The sequence below is a fragment of the Callithrix jacchus genome, chromosome 8, assembly GCF_049354715.1.
Source record: "Callithrix jacchus isolate 240 chromosome 8, calJac240_pri, whole genome shotgun sequence".
Lineage (NCBI taxonomy): Eukaryota > Metazoa > Chordata > Mammalia > Primates > Cebidae > Callithrix > Callithrix jacchus.
In genome coordinates, this window is record NC_133509.1 from 6,661,412 (window position 1) to 6,678,506 (window position 17,095).

A 17,095-nucleotide genomic window follows, 5' to 3' on the forward strand; every position below is an offset into this window, starting at 1 on the left:
TCCAGTTTATATCCATAAACATCTAATGGCAGGACAACTTGACCTTTTTTTTGTAACATTACTGTTTACAGATAATTACACAAACTCTTTAAAAGGTTATTTAATAGGTTTGCATTCATCACAGCAAAATGAAAACCATGCACTATTCTTTAACTCCAGCCTGTTCTAAGGAGGTCTCTGAGACCCTCATTTACCCCTGCTGAAAAGTAAGCAATATTAATGTGTGGGTTTTTAGGGAATGTCTGAAAGCATTCTTGGAATGTGTACAAACAGATTTACATGTGTGGGTCTGGATCTCCGAATGTCTACTTTACAATTGGCATGGGGGTGTGGGAAGGAAGAAAATATTTCTCATAGTCACAACTTTTCATTGCTGGAAAATGAGAGGATGGAGGCTTTATGATGCTGGATCTCAGAAATGGTAGCAATTTCCCCACAAAACCCCGTAAACAAACATTACAAAGCTGGAGAAATTACTATGATGAAGCCTAATTGTTTGCAATATTTATTGTAGACACTTTTGTTTTTCTTCCAATCGTTAAGCGTTGTGTAGGAAATCTACATTTATAACGGAGGAAGTCCCTATCTGTAGGCAAGTTTAGCTATGACAAGGCAAGATCTGCAATATCTAAATGAATAACATGAATCGTTCAATTGGAACAGGCCATGAAATTCGTTGAAAGCTCTGCTAAATTCAGGATAAGATGCTTTATGGAGACTATTTTGCATATTGCAAAATTAAATGGACACGGGAAAAAAACTCTTTATATCCTACAGGGGCGTTTGGAAATTCTGAATCAGGACAAACATTTGAGTTCATTTTTCTAACCGTTCAAACTGGTTGATTCATCAAAGTGAACCCAATCTATCATCATCAACCACGAGGGCAACAATTGCCCTCAGCTACTTCTTGTCACTTCGCTACAAACTAACAGGTTTGTCGGGCATTATTACTAGCCCTGATGTGTATCAATTGCTCTCTTTTACTAAACCTTAACAATCTTTTTAACTTTTCTTTTTTCTTTTTCTGAGACGGAGTTTCGCTCTTGTTACCCAGGCTGGAGTGCAATGCCGCGATCTCGGCTCACCGCAACCTCCGCCTCCTGGGATCAGGCAATTCTTCTGCCTCAGCCTCCTGAGTAGCTGGGATTACAGGCACGCGCCACCATGCCCAGCTAATTTTTTGGATCTTTAGTAGAGACGGGGTTTCATCACCACGTTGACCAGGATGGTCTCGATCTCTTGACCTCATGATCCACCCGCCTCGGCCTCCCAAAGTGCTGGGATTACAGGCGTGAGCCACCGCGCCCGGCCTAACTTTTCTTTTTTATCTGCTCTCGTAAACTAACACCTGAAGGCAAGTTATAGAGACCACTCACCGTGAAACAGTTCATGGCTGCAGGTCAGAGTAAAGATGTCACAGGAAGTCCTGGGTCCGTGGTCCTGTCTTTTGTTTCTTTCACTTGAGAAAATCCTTCTATGTGTGAAACCGTATGTGAGTAGCAGAAAACTCTGCTGGGGACTGGGCCAGAGTGTAGACCACAGAAGTGACTGGCACTGCAGGCGGAAATCTGGGGTACTTGTTTTAGGGAAATCTGCAGAGTCCTGCCTCTCTTTCCTTTCTAATCGGGAACATGCCGCACCTGCTCACGTAAAGGTGGAAGAGGAAATCGTTCATTGGCAAAGAGGCCCTCGCTGGCCTGAAGGGCCGACCCTATCATCTCCTTTTTGGGAAGCAGTCGGAGTGCCAGAAAAGGCTGGGGCTTGGAAGCCGAACACACCTCGGCTCTCATCTCACTAGACCTTCGTGAGCAGCTTGTGTGACTTCATCCCTCTACACAGTAGTTTTCTTTTCTGACTGGGGATGATCATGTCACGTTTGCAGATTGCTGCCAGAATTAGCCACACATGCAAGAGCTTAGCACTGTGCCCGGCACAGGAGAGACCAGCGCAAAAGGCCAGTAATTGATTTTTGTGTGTGTGACGGAGTTTTGCTCTTGTTGCCCAGGCTGGAGTGCAATGGCGCGATCTCCCAAGTAGCTGCGATTACAGGCACGCACCACCATGCCCAGCTAATTTTGTATTTTTAGTAGAGACGGGGTTTCTCCATGTTGGTCAGGCTGGTCTCAAGCTCCTAACCTCAGGTGATCCGCCCACCTCGGCCTCCCAAAGTGCTGGGATTACAGGTGTGAGCCACTGTGCCCAAAAGGCCAGTAATTGTTATTATTGTTATATGTCACAAGGAAGATTTTGGACAGTCATTCCTTTGAGATAAACACCACTGCCTCAAAGCTTAAAAAAAAAAAATGCATACTGTGTATTTTGAAAAGGGATCCCAGGTGAGGTCACCATTGTTCACCAAACCCTTAAGGTGACTTCTGTTCCAGTCCCCTTTTTCTGAAACAGAGGCTGATAAGAAAGTATTGGAGAGGTGGATCACAGTACAGGAGGGCGGAGTGAAAAGAGGAACGCCGAGACGGAAGGGAGGATGCAGAATGCAGAGGTGCTACAAACTGTGAGGAAAACATGTTATGTACGTCTGTGATGCTTCATCACCAAGGTATGCTATGTGAAATGCCAAGGAAACAAAAGCAAACGTGCTACGGATGTGGATTTCCAAGTTCCTGAATGTAAAAGGAACACTGTTAAGGGCATGATGGCCGCGTATCCCAATTTTCCTAGAAATGCTTTCTTTTAGTCATTCTGCCCTGAACCTATCAGAATTTGGCTGGTTGAGGGAACAAGGTAGTCTATGTCATAGACTGTCATCATCTAAAGGTTTCTTACTTAATAGAACTTCAGAAAGAAGGAGCATACTGTCGGCCAGGCGCGGTGGCTCAAGCCTGTAATCCCAGCACTTTGGGAGGCCGAGGCTGGTGGATCACGAGGTCAAGAGATCGAGACCATCCTGGTCAACATGGTGAAACCCCCTCTCTAATAAAAATATTTTAAAAATTAGCTGGGCATGGTGGCGCGTGCCTGTAATCCCAGCTACTCAGGAGGCTGAGGCAGGAGAATTGCCTGAACCCAGGAGCGGAGGTTGCAGTGAGCTGAGATCGCGCCATTGCACTCCAGCCTGGGTAACAAGAGCGAAACTCTGTCTCAAAAAAAAAAAAAAAGGAGCATACTGTCTTCAGTCAATATTTAATGAGTGTCATTAGATACTGGTTTAAACACCAAGGGGTCAAAGGATGTAGGTACAGCCTATCCTCACACCTCTCTTCTCCACAGTACATAGCGCATTGTGAGGAAACACCCTGTTAGATCTTCCCTGTGGTCCTTCTCTGGACAGGTGTGGAAAGGAGAAACCTCAGATTTTGAGTTAGACAAATGCCATCACCTTCACTTGACCAGGTAACTTACCTATCTTTCAGAGTCTCAGGTAGGAAAGGAGACCACTATGCCCCCAGGACGATGCTGAGGTTAAGTGACCTAAGACCCAGGGGCACAGTCATTGTCCACAGCAATCCCTTTTCTCTGTAACATCATCAAGCCGAAATCTCCTCTGGGCACGAAGACTCATTGCTGGAGAAGGGATTACACATGCATTTCAAAGTTCTTGAGTCTAGTTCTGTTATATGACATTTACCATAGGTTTATGTGTGTACTTTATTACTTTTTTTAACCAGTCAATCCAGACTGTTGAGGTCAGCGCTTATTTCAACGTTGGCTGTAGTCTGAGAATCTGCCTAAAATGTTATAAAGATTAAATAAATCAGTATATGTAAAACACAAAAGTGTCTGCTATATAGCAAGTGGAAGGAAATACAAAATTTAAAATCATGCTCGAATGGTTAGAACCTAGCCCGTAGAATCCTGTCCATTCTCATCCGGCATGCCTCCTCGTTTGCCCACCGAGAAAAAAAAATTTCTCACCTCCGTGCCTTCGAAATGCTGTTTTTTGTTTGTTTGTTTGGTTTTGTTTTTTTGCCATGAGTAAGTTTCTCTTATTCATCTGTTAAATGAATAAGGCCTGTTAAACTCCTATTCATCCTTCAAAACCCAGCTAAAGCAAACACTTCTTCCAGAAAGTCTTCCCTCATGTCTCCTTCCCTCACCATTTTCTTTTCTGTGCTTCCTCCCAGTGTGTCCTATGTCTTGCACACAAGGCTACAATGTAGTTACGTTCCTACTGGGGAGAGCCTGCGCACGCTCCTTGTATTCCCACCTCCCTAGACACGGCAGGGCACATATCGGCCTCCCTAGATGTTTGTTCAATCAAATGGAACTCAGTAACAAGTAGCAATTCTATGATTATATTGATGCACCTGAAAATCAGCGTTTCAACATCCCTCTCATCATAACGCAGTATTTAATGGGCAAAGTGCTTTTCTTGGTTTTGCTTTATTTTTCTTTTTTTTAATCAAGGGGCAAGAAAATGGTGATAATGAGATGAGAGTGGAAAAGGGAAAATGGAATCGAGATGGGAAGAGACGGGGAGGAAAGTGATTTGTGAATTATAAATGGCAGTTTCCTGCAGGTTAGGGTCACCCCAGAAGGAACTATTCATTGGCAGTATCGATGGTTATTCAGTAACAAATCTAAAATTCCTGTCTGAATTTTAATTAAAAGAGCCACTTATTGTTCCAATTCAGTTGGCACATACGTACTTTTTTTTCACAGTTATAAAATTGTCTGTCACGATGCCGAGAATCGCCTGAACTCGAGAGAGCTTGTGGGCTGAAATGTTGACATTCCAAGATCCAGAAGGGTGCTCAGTGTGAGGTCAACAACAGCAACATTCATAAGTCAAAATACGCAAAATGCACCAAAATTATCAGGTGAAGCGTCCAAAAGGTAGACAGGTGGGTTATGATCGGAGCAACTGGCCAATCTGGGAGCACTTTCAGGATGACAGACACGTAATACAAGGAGGTGGCTCCTCTTCCTGAAGGGCTGAGAGTCTTCAGCAGCCACGGCCTGTGAAATCAGTAACTCCTGCTGGAGTGTACAGCTCACAGGGGAAATCACGGTAGCAGAGAGTGCTCTTTCTCATCTTTTCCCCTAAAAGGTCTTCAGTGACCAGCTCCACTGAGTTTGTTCATAGCCTTCCCTTCTGTCAGGAGCAGCTGTCTGTAGTAGTCAAGACCTTACACTCCAGAGCCCTCTTCCTCAGTTCAAATTCCATCTGCTAGCTCTATGACGAAGGTCAAGTTACTGCATCTCCTTGTCTCATATCTAAAATATGAATTGTTGAGAAAAAGAGGGTGAAATTTTAGTATATAACATTTTTTTTTTTTGAGACGGAGTTTCGCTCTTGTTACCCAGGCTGGAGTGCAATGGCACGATCTCGGCTCACCGCAACCTCCGCCTCCTGGGTTCAGGCAATTCTCCTGCCTCAGCCTCCCGAGTAGCTGGGATTACAGGCACGCGCCACCATGCCCAGCTAATTTTTGTATTTTTAGTAGAGACGGGGTTTCACCATGTTGACCAGGATGGTTTCGATCTCTTGACCTCGTGATCCACCCGCCTCGGCCTCCCAAAGTGCTGGGATTACAGGCTTGAGCCACCGCGCCCAGCCAGTATATAACATTTTTTAAATTGGAAAAAATACCCCTATATTCTTGTGAGACTAGAGAAAGAGTGATAAGATACCAATAACATATTAACACAGATTACTGGATGGGGGTGGGGGAAGATATTTTCTTTACATCTAAAGAAAAAAAAATTCTCTAAAGAACTCTGAAGAAACCCTGAAGAAGGGATTTAGTCACACCCTTTAATCAGGTGTTAATACTTTCTTTATTTGCTTTGAGGCTGTAAAAAATATTGACTGAAGTAAATAAAAAGAATGGAAAGTTGATCGATTGATAGCTCTTCTCTTTCTAAAGAGGATTTTTGATAAACTGAAGGAAAAAATAGGAGTAGCATAGTCAAGTGAAGCTAGAGGCTAAATTAATACGAGGAATTTTCTGCAGTAGGTCTGCATCATTCTAAAAATACGAAAAAGATTTAAAAATAAACAAAAATTTCCTCCACCACCAAATGACGCACTCTCTACATTAACCTTGCATTTGTTTTTAAGTCTTTATGAATGATAGTAACTATATTTTTTCCTCAAAGGAAATCCAGGAAATTCACAACCATATAAAAAGAAGGTAAGGGAGCCGTGGTGGCTCTGGCCAGTTGTCCTGGCGCTTGAGGAGGCGAGGCTATGAGTTCAAGGCCAATCTGAGCAACGTAAGAAGCTCTCATTCATTAACCAAAAAAAAAAAAAAGAAGGTAAACTATTTCACCCATGTTGACATTTTCCAAAGGCAATCACTGTTGACATGAGAATGTTTTCCTTTCTGTCTTTTGTTTTTCCTGGATATACACGGTTTTGATAGTAATACTGTGATTTCCATTGTACCTGTTAACTCCTGGTTCTTGGCGGTCTTTCATTTCCAAACAGCCTCAGTCCTCCTGGGGAATGGGAAGAGCAGGAAGATCAATCCGTGCAATAGGCTATTAAAATTGCTGCAACCTCTGCCCGCTTCGGTGGGAGGGGGCTTTTAAAAACGTGCCTTCCAGGTGGCAAGTCCATGCATCCGACCAGGTCGGGCCAGGTGCAGGGGAAAATAGCTGACGTTGAACTAAACTAAGGGGGATCTGAAAGAACAGGCCTGCAGTCTCCTGGCACACATGTACACGCCTGGTTCCCAGTTATAAACCCATCCGTATGATGTTGAGAATCATCTGAACCCAGAGGCAGAAGCATCCTCATGTTCTTATGTCACCTGTCTCCCTTACACTCCTCCCAGGACCCAAGGTGGCCTTACCTTTCATTACCATTCCCCAAGCTTGATGGTGGTGTTTCTCATTATAAGGTGAGTACCTCTCTGTCCAACCCACTGGGAGTGGGGAGTGCTCAGGGTGGCCTGTCTTGAAGCTATAACCCCACTTGGGTAACCCCGTGCAGTTCTTAGCTTTTTCCCTTCTGAGGTCAACAGAATACAAACTATTCTAGCTCTGCACATGTCTCCTTAATGTGTCTGTCTCTTTATAAAATCTTCTTGGAATTCATATCTTTTTACAATTTACTAATTTCATTCATTTTATATCTCCTAATCTACTTTTCTTTCCCTTCTAGTGTGAAACAGATTACTACTTGAAATCTTCCATCTGTGGCCATGCCACCCTGAATGCGCCAGATCTCCCCTGATCTTGGAAGCTAAGCAGTGTCAGGCCTGGTTAGTACTTGGATGGGAGACTGACAGGGAATACTGGGTGCTGCAGGCTTTAAAAATTCTTTTCTTTTTAAAAATTAAAAAAAAAAAAAAAAAAAAAGAAATCTTGTCTCTGATCAATGCAGTGCACCCAACACCGTCCTGCCTCCATTTGTCACTAGAACAAAGCATTTGCATGTTTTATTTCACGGTCGCGGTGACACCACCTGTACTGGTTGTATAACGTGCGGCAAGCTTGGTCAGCACTGACTCAAACACGCTCTTGTTTCCTGAACACCGGGCTTGTTCTGGTTCTTCGCTGTTGGGAATGGCGCTGTAATAAACATGGAACATGAAACTTTTCTAACCTTTTAATATTTGATGTTTTTCTTTCCTTCGTTTTTCTTTCTTCTCACGCTGTTACTGAATTTTTTTACCTTTTAATATTTTTTTCCCTTAGAGTACGGTTCAAATAGTGGAGACTTACATATTATATCCAGCATTAAGGAGCAAGCATTGCCCACACATAGTTATGCCCGTGCTGGCTTCTCTGGACGGAGTGCAGGTGGTAATGGAAATGGTGTGTTTTGAGTCAAAGGACTTTGCTCTACTTTTCCCTTCTTTTTTCTCCTTGCCTTACTTTCTCCTCAGACCCTGCCTAGAAATCAAAACCAAGATACGAAAGAATAAGCCTTAGGAGAGCACTGCCAGCGCTGTCAGGAGCAATAAACTATGGGTTAAAGCTTCACACCTTTACTGACGCTTCTTTTTCATTCGGTCTTGTCTGAGATCCCATCCAGGGCTAACGATCTTTGAGTCCTTGAGCCAGTATTTACTCAGCTCCTCCGTCTTCAAGTACGGCCCTCTCTGCTTTTGCAATTAGCAACTAAGAATATTCAACTTGTTATAACCAATTACCTTAATTAATTAATAAAGGTACTCTTAAGAAAGGTTTTTGGGCCAATGCTTCATCATATCCAAGCTCCTTCTCTACTTTTACCTGGAAAGGTAAATTTAGGCTCCAAAAAGTTTTCTGGAAAGCTGGCAATGCCTGCTTTTACAGAAGATGGTGTGCCCATCGATGGTGGACTGGACTGGGAAAATGTGGTGCATGTACACTATGGAATATTATGCAGCAATCGGAGGCGATGGGTTCGTGTCCTTTGTGGGGACATGGATGAATCTGGAGAACATCATTCTCAGCAGACTGACACGGGAACGGAGGATGGAATACCGCATGTTTTCACTCATGGGCGGGTGATGAACTGTGAGAACACAAGGACACAGGGAGGGGAGCACTACACACTGGGGTCTGTTGGGGGAATGGGGGACAGACAGTGGGGGGGGGAGCTGGGGAGGGATGGCATGCGGAGAGATGCCAGATGTGGGTGAGGGGGAGGAAGGCAGCAAATCACACTGCCACGTGTGTACCTGTGCAACTATCTTGCATGTTCTGCACACGTACCCCAAAACCTAAAATGCAAGAAAAAATTATTTATTTATTTATTTTTTTGCTTGTTTGTTCTTACTTCTATACCCAAGAAAGTACTTAGAAGCCTAAGATTAAATTCTCAGAATGGTCCTGTCTTTGGTAGTCTTAGTTTTCCAGGACCAAAGAAATCATGCTCCTTGTCCATTTTGCAAATTATGACAGTACGGTAATATTAGCTCCTAACTGCCTAGTACTTGTGCAAATGTTTATGATTTATTCTTCTCTACACTTCCATGAACGGGGCAATGTAGATTTGCTTATCTTTACGGATGAGGAAACTGAGACTCTAGAGGTTACTTGCTTAAGACATGACAAGCCTCTTGGACTTAGATCTAATGGCCTCACATTCGGTGTTCTTCTGACATCTCCCTGGAAAGAAACCAAATATTCCCAATAAACTGTACAAATTGATATGAAGAAACCTCAGAAGGCTTAGGAAATAAGATGTTCTAATTCACAGACAGTTATGGTTTTCTCCAAGATTACGCAGGACATACTTTTTTGCTCCATCCTATTTAAAATGAACCTATATAATAAGACAAGAATAACTTACATAATTTAACTTTAAAATACCTACTGAGAATTCACAATGTACCACTGTGTGTTAAGCAAATTTTATACCTATATAGGACTTTGAGGAAGAGACCAACACTGTTCCTATTGTACAGATAGGGAAACTGGGATCCGGAGAAGTTTAGAAGTTGTCCCGAGTCACAGAGCCAGAGGTAGAGGAGACAGGATTGAAACCAGGGTCAGTTTGACTTGATAGCTGGAGTTCACAAGCACATTCTACGTTGCCTCTCCTCACCTCTCATGACTGAAAATCACGTCGAGGATCAACTGATAAACTTGAATATTCTCTGATTAGGGATGTCATGGGTTGGGAAATGGTGTTAGGCACCACACTGCCCCCATTAACTATGTATCTCTTTTCTCATTATTTCCACCAGGCCCTCCAACACTTACAGGGACAGAATAGGTTCCTGGACTCTCCAGACCGAGCCACGTTACACCACTCTGGGCAAGCTCTGATAGTTCACAGTGCCTTCCTTATTTCAGGCTAAACTTCTCTCCCGAGTTAGCCTCTACCCACTCACGGGTCCTGGTTTTAGCTTTGAGGGTCTATAGAGAAACTGTAATATTTTGCTCCCATATGACATGAAATTTGCAGACAATTATAGTGTGTCCTTTGGGTCTGCTCTTCTTCAGAAGAGAGAAGTACAGTTCCTTCAGCTGTTTCTCCAATGGCGTGATTTCAGCCTCATTACCTTGGTGAACATGCTTGTTTTAAACTGACCGTGATTCTGCAGATGGGGCCAACAGACATAAGAGCAGGCTGATCTTCCCTCGTCTTCTAAAAGCTCTAGACGTCCCTAAGCTACCCGTTAGCTTTCTGGCCCTCATACCATTAGGTTATATTCAATTTACAATCTACAAAAATCTGTAGATTGTAAATTGTAAATTTAGATTGTAAATCCTTCCCTCCCTCCCTTCCTTCTTTCCTTCCTTCCTTCAATTAAGACAGAGTCAGTGTCTCTCTATCATTCACACGGGAGTTCAGTGGCGCGATCTCAGCTCACTGTAACCTTTACCTCCTAGGTTCAAGCGATTCTCCTTGCTTAGTCTCCCAAGTAGCTGACATTACTCGTGAGTGCCACCATGCCTGGCTAATTTTTGTTTTTGTTTTGTTTTTTTTTTTAAGTACAGATGGAGTTTTGCCATGTTGGCCAGGCTGGTCTGGAACTCCTGGCCTCAAGCAATCTGCCTGCCTTGGTCTCCCAAACTGCTGGGATTACAGGCATGAGCCACCACCCCCGGCCCCTTACCCATTTCATACAAGGTACCATCGAGTTATGTCTCCCCAGTATTGAGCTCGTGACAATGTCTTTTTGGATCAACTGCAAACACACGTTTTTAGTTTTCCCTATATTACTTCACCTTTCTTTCGTTAAAGTAGATTTCACTCCTAAATTCTAAGCTGTTAAGATCTGAAGACAATTTCATTCAGTTTATTGTAGAGAAATCTAATTCATCTTTTGTAATAGGCACATAATGGCTCCCAGAATCAACCAGTCACAGTTTATTCAAGTATCCTCTTATTGGTATATACAAGGGCATTGTCTTGATTTGAATTTGTTTTGCCAACTGTAAGCAATGCTGCAAGTATATACACTTGCATATATATACTGGTGTTTTATTTTTAAAAAAAAGTCTTAAACGCTGGGTCAGAGGGTATGTGCATTTGTAATCCTAATGGTTACAGATAGACTATTTTCCCAAAGGTTGTAACAGTACAGGGTAATGCTGGCAATGTCTGAGGTGGCAGGAAGAGCTAGAAACAGATTTAAAAACAAAAGAGTAAATGAGTACAATAAAGCCAGTAGCAGGGTAAGCCTCCGAATTTTTCTATAGCATACATAGGCAGGAAAAACAGGGTTTAAAAAAACGAGTGAAAAATTCTCTCCTAAAGCTTTTTGTTATTAAGCCAGTGGAAATAATGGCCCTTTGCTCTGCACTGCTGAAGTATTTACTATTTGCAAAGCTCACTATTTGTTCCACTCATGAGGCAGTTAATCACAGAGGATGCCTGACCATCAAGCCTTCGATCGTTATAATGAGCCGTCATTCAAAACTTTGTCATCCACATCTTCCTGACTTAAAAGGTCCGCTTGGAGTCAAACGCACCAGGGTTCAAATTCCAGCCATTTACCCACGTATGAAGTGTGTGGCTTTGAGGCGTTACTTAAAAGCCTTACCTTGCAGCTTCATCTGGAGAATGGGTATAATACTGCTCTACTGTCAAGTTTTCAGAATTAATAATGTAATGTGTACAAAGCCCCTAGAGAAGTCCTTGCACATACTACTACTGGATCATTAATATTTATACATTTTACCACTATTGAATGCTTAGGTGCCAGGCTTTGCAAAGCACTTTTGGCTGGGTGGAGTGGCTTATGCCTGTGATCCCAGCACTTTGGGAGGCTGAGGCAGGAGTTTGAGACCAGCCTGGCCAACATGACAAAACCCCATCTCTACCAAAAATACGAAATTAGCCAGGCGTGGTGGCGCATGCCTGTAGTCCCAGCTACTTGGGAGGCTGAGGCAGGAGAATCACTTGAACCCAGGAGGGAGAGGTTGCAGTGAGACAAAACCGTGCCACTGCACGCCAGCCTGGGTCACAGAGTGAGACTCTGTCTCAAAAAAAACAAAACAAAACAAACAAAAACAGAGCTATAATTCACACATGTAGCCACCTGACTAATAATTTCAGAATAAAGTAGATACTATTATGACTCCCATTTTATAGATAAGAAAATAAGGACCACAGAGGTAAAGTGCCTTGTCTAAGGTCACACAGCTAATAATTAAGCCTTCCTTCAATGAATGTTAATTATAGTAATTACTACTAATCTTGAGACTGCCTTAGTATATGCAGCTTTGGTCATGAGACTTGATGAAATTTTGGGTAGCTACTGGGAGAATGAGTGAGTGACGGGGCTAAGCCTACTTTAGGCTGCATGGACACCTACATCGACCCATGGGGCACGGGCAGGCATCTTATCTCTGCAGAGTGTAACCATAGAGTGGAGAGGGTGGGGCCAGAGCTGGCTGAGAATGAACATATCTGAAATACCAGAAGGTGGCAGTGTGGGGTGGTACCTGGAGAGGTATGGCTGGGGTCAGTGAGATGGCTGGGCCTCACCGGGAAGGGTTTGGGAAGGATGAAGCCACATTCATGATGGGACTTCAGTCTCTCTGGGATGGGTGTTCGAATCGGGAACAGGATAAAGGTCAGTAGTGACAACACAGTCACAGCAGAGGGTCCGAGGGGATTACAGCTCTCAGGGTCATACAGTGCCCTGGGGGCTCACCCCACAGGTTCATGGCCTGAGGACCCCCAATATCTGGCCAAGGGACTGGGGGGTGCTAAGCCAACAGCTCCTGGGCATCTGTGCCTGCTGCCAAGGGAAATCGCACGTGGCGGGAACCTGCATTAATTGGGTAGATTCAAAGCCGGTGTCAACTTTAGCCATGTTTAGCTCCGGAGAATACACTGACATTTCAAACTCAGGGTTCCTTCCCCTGTGTTTTGTGTTCCAGCACAAGTTTTTTGCTTTTTTTTTTTTTTTTTTTTTTTGAGACGGTGTCTCGCTTTATCGCCCAGGCTGGAGTGCAACGGCGCGATCTCAGCTCACTGCAACCTCAGCCTTCCTGGTTCAAACAATTCTCCTGCCTCAGCTTCCCAAGTAGCCAGGACAGCAGGCATGTGCCACCACAGGGGGCTAATTTTTTTATTTTAGTAGAGGGGTTTCACCGTGTAAGCCAGGATGGTCTCAATCTCCTGACCTCGTGATCTGCCTACCTCGGTCTCCCAAAGTGCTGGGATTATTATAGGTGTGAGCCACCACACCCAGCCTTTTTCGCTTGTTAAAACCTTCCTGTAGTTCTCTTGATTCAAATGAATACATTGTTTCAAAGTTAAAACCAAAGGACATAGCACATGTCCCAGATGAACAGCAAGGACGCCTTTGAGATCCGCTTTTCAACAGCAGTTTGCCTCTGGTCTCTGCACCAAAATCTGGTCCCTTCCTCATCTCAGACGTTCTCTTTGCTTTTACAGCTCAGAAAACTGCAGCATGAGCCTCAGTGTGTGTCTCTGTATAGCATCCGCTGACATAACTCTTCCTCCTATTCTCTGAACATGTGTCAGTGCACTTGGCTTGAGAATGTTTTTAGACTTGCATTTACACTCAACACTTCAAAAGTATCTCAGTGAGCCTGTTGAAACTTCCAGGGTGAAGGCTCAGAAATTCTAATAAGCACTAGACTACAATCACAAATAAAAAACATGCCTTCCGATCCTCTCCTGAAGGACTCACAGAGAATAATTAGAACAATAGAGATAATACCCTCTGAAATTAAACCAATTTCAGCTCTCTCCAAAGGTCTTCATTAAATGCAGGGTAAAGCACCCAGTTCGGTGCCAGAGATGTGAGCTGGAATCTTTTGCTCGCTGTGTAACGTGGGATCATTTGGCTGATCTTCCTGACCCTCTGTTTCTTTATTTGTAAAATGGGAGTATTTGAAAACGTGGAGTCATTGGTAAGATCAAATTCGATTATGCACCTGAAAGCTACAGAGCTGCTGTATACCTCGCGACTGAGCGTCTTCTTTTCCTTTGCCTTTTTTTTGGAATGTATGTATTTATTTTAATTTTGTTTTAAAGTAGAAATGGGGTCTTACTCTGTTATCGAGACTGGTTTTGAACTCCTGGGCTCAAGCAGTCTCCCCAGCTCGGCCTCCCACAGTGCTGGGATGACAGGCATGAGCTGAGCACCCAGCTTTCTTTCTCCCTGTATCTTAATTGTGCTTTGATTAGTGTTCAAGACTGGGACGTCTGTCAGAGCTTTGGGACAGGCTGCAGGGTAGAGGACGGCCAGGAACTGAGACCCCAGCGTGGCTCCAGCTCTCACTGCCTTGTCTCGGGAACCCACCTTCATCTCTCCATCTCAGTTTCCTTTTACCTGAGAGATGTGGCTCTTGACCAGATAATCATAAATGTCTCCTCTCAATCTATGATTCAGGGTTTAACCTTTCATGAGTGATCTGAGCCAATGACGACACAGCGGCATTTCTCTTTTGTTATTGAGTGAGAGATTAGAGGTCTCGCTGGTGGGTTTGGACTCATGTATGTTTTCCTTCCTGCTGTTCTCTATGCTTTCCACCGTGCTGACCTCATTTAATTCCCACAAGAACCTCGTGAGCTAGACAAGGCAGATACGACTGTCTGTGTTTTACAGATGATGAAGATGAAGCCCTGGGAGGGTGACAACATCTGTCCCCATCACTCACGTAGTTGGAAAACTCAGTTCTCCAGAGGCTGAAAGGGCAGCGACTCTCCAAGTAATGGGGAAACCCACAGAGCTACCCCTCTACCACTACCCTGCATCCAGCCTTGTCTGAGCCCCATCCTCTCCTGCCTCCCCCTACCACTACCCTGCATCCAGCCTTGTCTGAGCCCCATCCTCTCCTGCCTCCCCCCACCACTACCCTGCATCCAGCCTTGTCTGAGCCCCATCCTCTCCTGCCTCCCCCTACCACTACCCTGCATCCAGCCTTGTCTGAGCCCCATCCTCTCCTGCCTCCCCCCACCACTACCCTGCATCCAGCCTTGTCTGAGCCCCATCCTCTCCTGCCTCCCCCCACCACTACCCTGCATCCAGCCTTGTCTGAGCCCCATCTTCTCTTGCCTGGGGTGTTCCAATAGCATCGTAACCAGTCTCCCTCCTCATGTCCTTCCCCCACCACACAGTTGCTTCTCAACACAGCAGCCAGAGTGGAGCCTTCAAAATGTAAGTCAGATCATGTGCCTCCTCTGCTCAGACCCTCCAAGGACTCCGATCCCACTTACTGCACATTCTAACACTGGTTCCAGGCCCTGTGCCCACCCCTGACATCCTTTCCTATGACACACATCGGCCTCATTCACTCCATTCCAAACCACTGCACTGCTTATTGGTCCTTGCCCATGACACGCGCCCTCGGGATGCTGCAGTGCCATTCCCTCATCCAGAAACGTCTTCCCACAGGTATCTGCAGGGTCCCTCCCCGCTTCCTTCAGGCCTCTGCTCAAACGGTGACTAATTAGAAAGGTCTTTCCCCACCATCTATATAAAGATATAGCTTCGATTACCTTTACCTTCTGGTCTTTTATTCCCACAGCACTTATGACCTGCAAATATACCTAGGTACACTTCAGTTTAGAAATATTTACCGCTCATTGTCTGTTTCCCTTTCTAGAAAGTCCGCTCTGTGAGGGGAGGGGTGAGTGGGTGTTCGCTGACATATTACAAGTACTTAGAACTGTCGTGGCGCACACGTATAGGACAAGCATTTGTACTTGTTGAACAGATGAATGAACGAAAACAGGGCACAGAAATATGGCCCTGATAAACATCCAGGAACAAATCATGAAAACTTTCTGTTTGCCAAGCTAAGTAGAGGAATAGGCTGTGAGAAGACAGGCGTGTTGCCAGGGTTACCGGAGGGAGTTTTGTTCGCTCCGCCGAGGGCCTGAGCTTTATTCCGGTGGAAGAAGCTTTTCCGCTGAGTTATTATGTGCAGATTCCTGAACCTCACTGCCTTGGAAACGGAGCAGTTAGGGTATCTGCATGTGCAGGTATCTCTGTCCTTTCATACGTGGCTTCCCGCCACCTTCAATGTTCCTCTTGTTCCTGGTCTCAGCCTCCACCCTGATGATGCCTATTCAGCCTCCAAAGCCATGTAGCCTCATTTTTCCTGACCCTCTCAGGCTGAATTATCTGGTTGCCTGCGTTAGGCCATTTTTGCACTGCCCTGTAAAGAAATACCGGAGCCGGGTAATTTCTAAAGAAAAGAGGTTTAATGGGCCCATGGTTCTGCAGGCTGGATGGGACGCGTGACTACAGCAGCTGCTCGGCTCCTGGGGAGGGCCTCGGGAAACGCACACTCATGGCGGAGGGTGAAGGGAGAGCCAGCACATCACATGGCACAGTAAAGACAGGGAGGGAGGGAGAACCAGCACATCACATGGCACAGTAAAGAGAGGGAGAAAGAAGGGAGAGCCAGCATATCACATGGCACAGTAAAGAGAGGGAGAAAGAAGGGAGAGCCAGCACATCACATGGCACAGTAAAGAGAGGGAGAAAGAAGGGAGAGCCAGCACATCACATGGCACAGTAAAGAGAGGGAGGGGGGGAGGGAGAGCCAGCATATCACATGGCACAGTAAAGAGAGGGAGAAAGAAGGGAGAGCCAGCACATCACATGGCACAGTGAAGAGAGGGAGGGAGGGAGGGAGAGCCAGCATATCACATGGCACAGTAAAGAGAGGGAGAAAGAAGGGAGAGCCAGCACATCACATGGCACAGTAAAGAGAGGGAGGGAGGGAGGGAGAGCCAGCATATCACATGGCACAGTAAAGAGAGGGAGGGAGGGAGAGCCAGCATATCACATGGCAAAAGTAAAGAGAGGGAGAAAGAAGGGAGAGAGAGAGAGAGAAGGGAGGGAGGGAGAGAGGGGGAGAGAGAGAGAGAGAGAGAAAGAAGGGAGAGCCAGCATATCACATGGCACAGTAAAGAGAGGGAGGGAGGGAGAGCCAGCATATCACATGGCAAAGTAAAGAGAGGGAGGGAGAGAGAGAGAGAGAGAGGGAGAGAGAGGGAGGGAGAGAGAGAGAGAGGAGAGAGAGAGAGAAAGAAGGGAGAGGGAGAGAGAGAGAGAAAGAAGGGAGAGAGAGAGAGAAGGGAGAGAAAGAGAGAGAGAGAGAAAGAAGGGAGAGAGAGAGGAAGAAGAGGAGGAGGAGGAGGAGGAGGAGGAGGAGGAGGAGGAGGAGGAGGAGGAGGAAGAAAAAGGAGGAGGTTCCACACATTTTTAAACAGCCAGATCTCACAACACATCAGTCATTATCTTGAGGA

General features: G+C 45.1%; 1 protein-coding gene and 1 pseudogene across 3 annotated transcripts in view; one reads left to right on the forward strand and one right to left on the reverse strand.

The window, feature by feature from the left end:
* Window positions 1-4,325: 4,325 nt before the first annotated feature.
* LOC144577268 (uncharacterized) overlaps window positions 4,326-17,095 on the reverse strand; it is a 476,463-nt gene continuing 463,693 nt past the window's right edge. For all 3 annotated transcript variants that reach the window (XR_013520677.1, XR_013520676.1, XM_078333282.1), the window contains 2 exons: window positions 6,353-6,405; window positions 4,326-5,178 (listed from right to left, as the gene is read on the reverse strand). The gene's annotated coding sequence lies outside the window, so the exon portion shown is untranslated. The remainder of the gene's footprint in view (window positions 5,179-6,352; window positions 6,406-17,095) is intronic.
* LOC118145192 (5S ribosomal RNA) lies at window positions 7,103-7,221 on the forward strand (annotated as a pseudogene).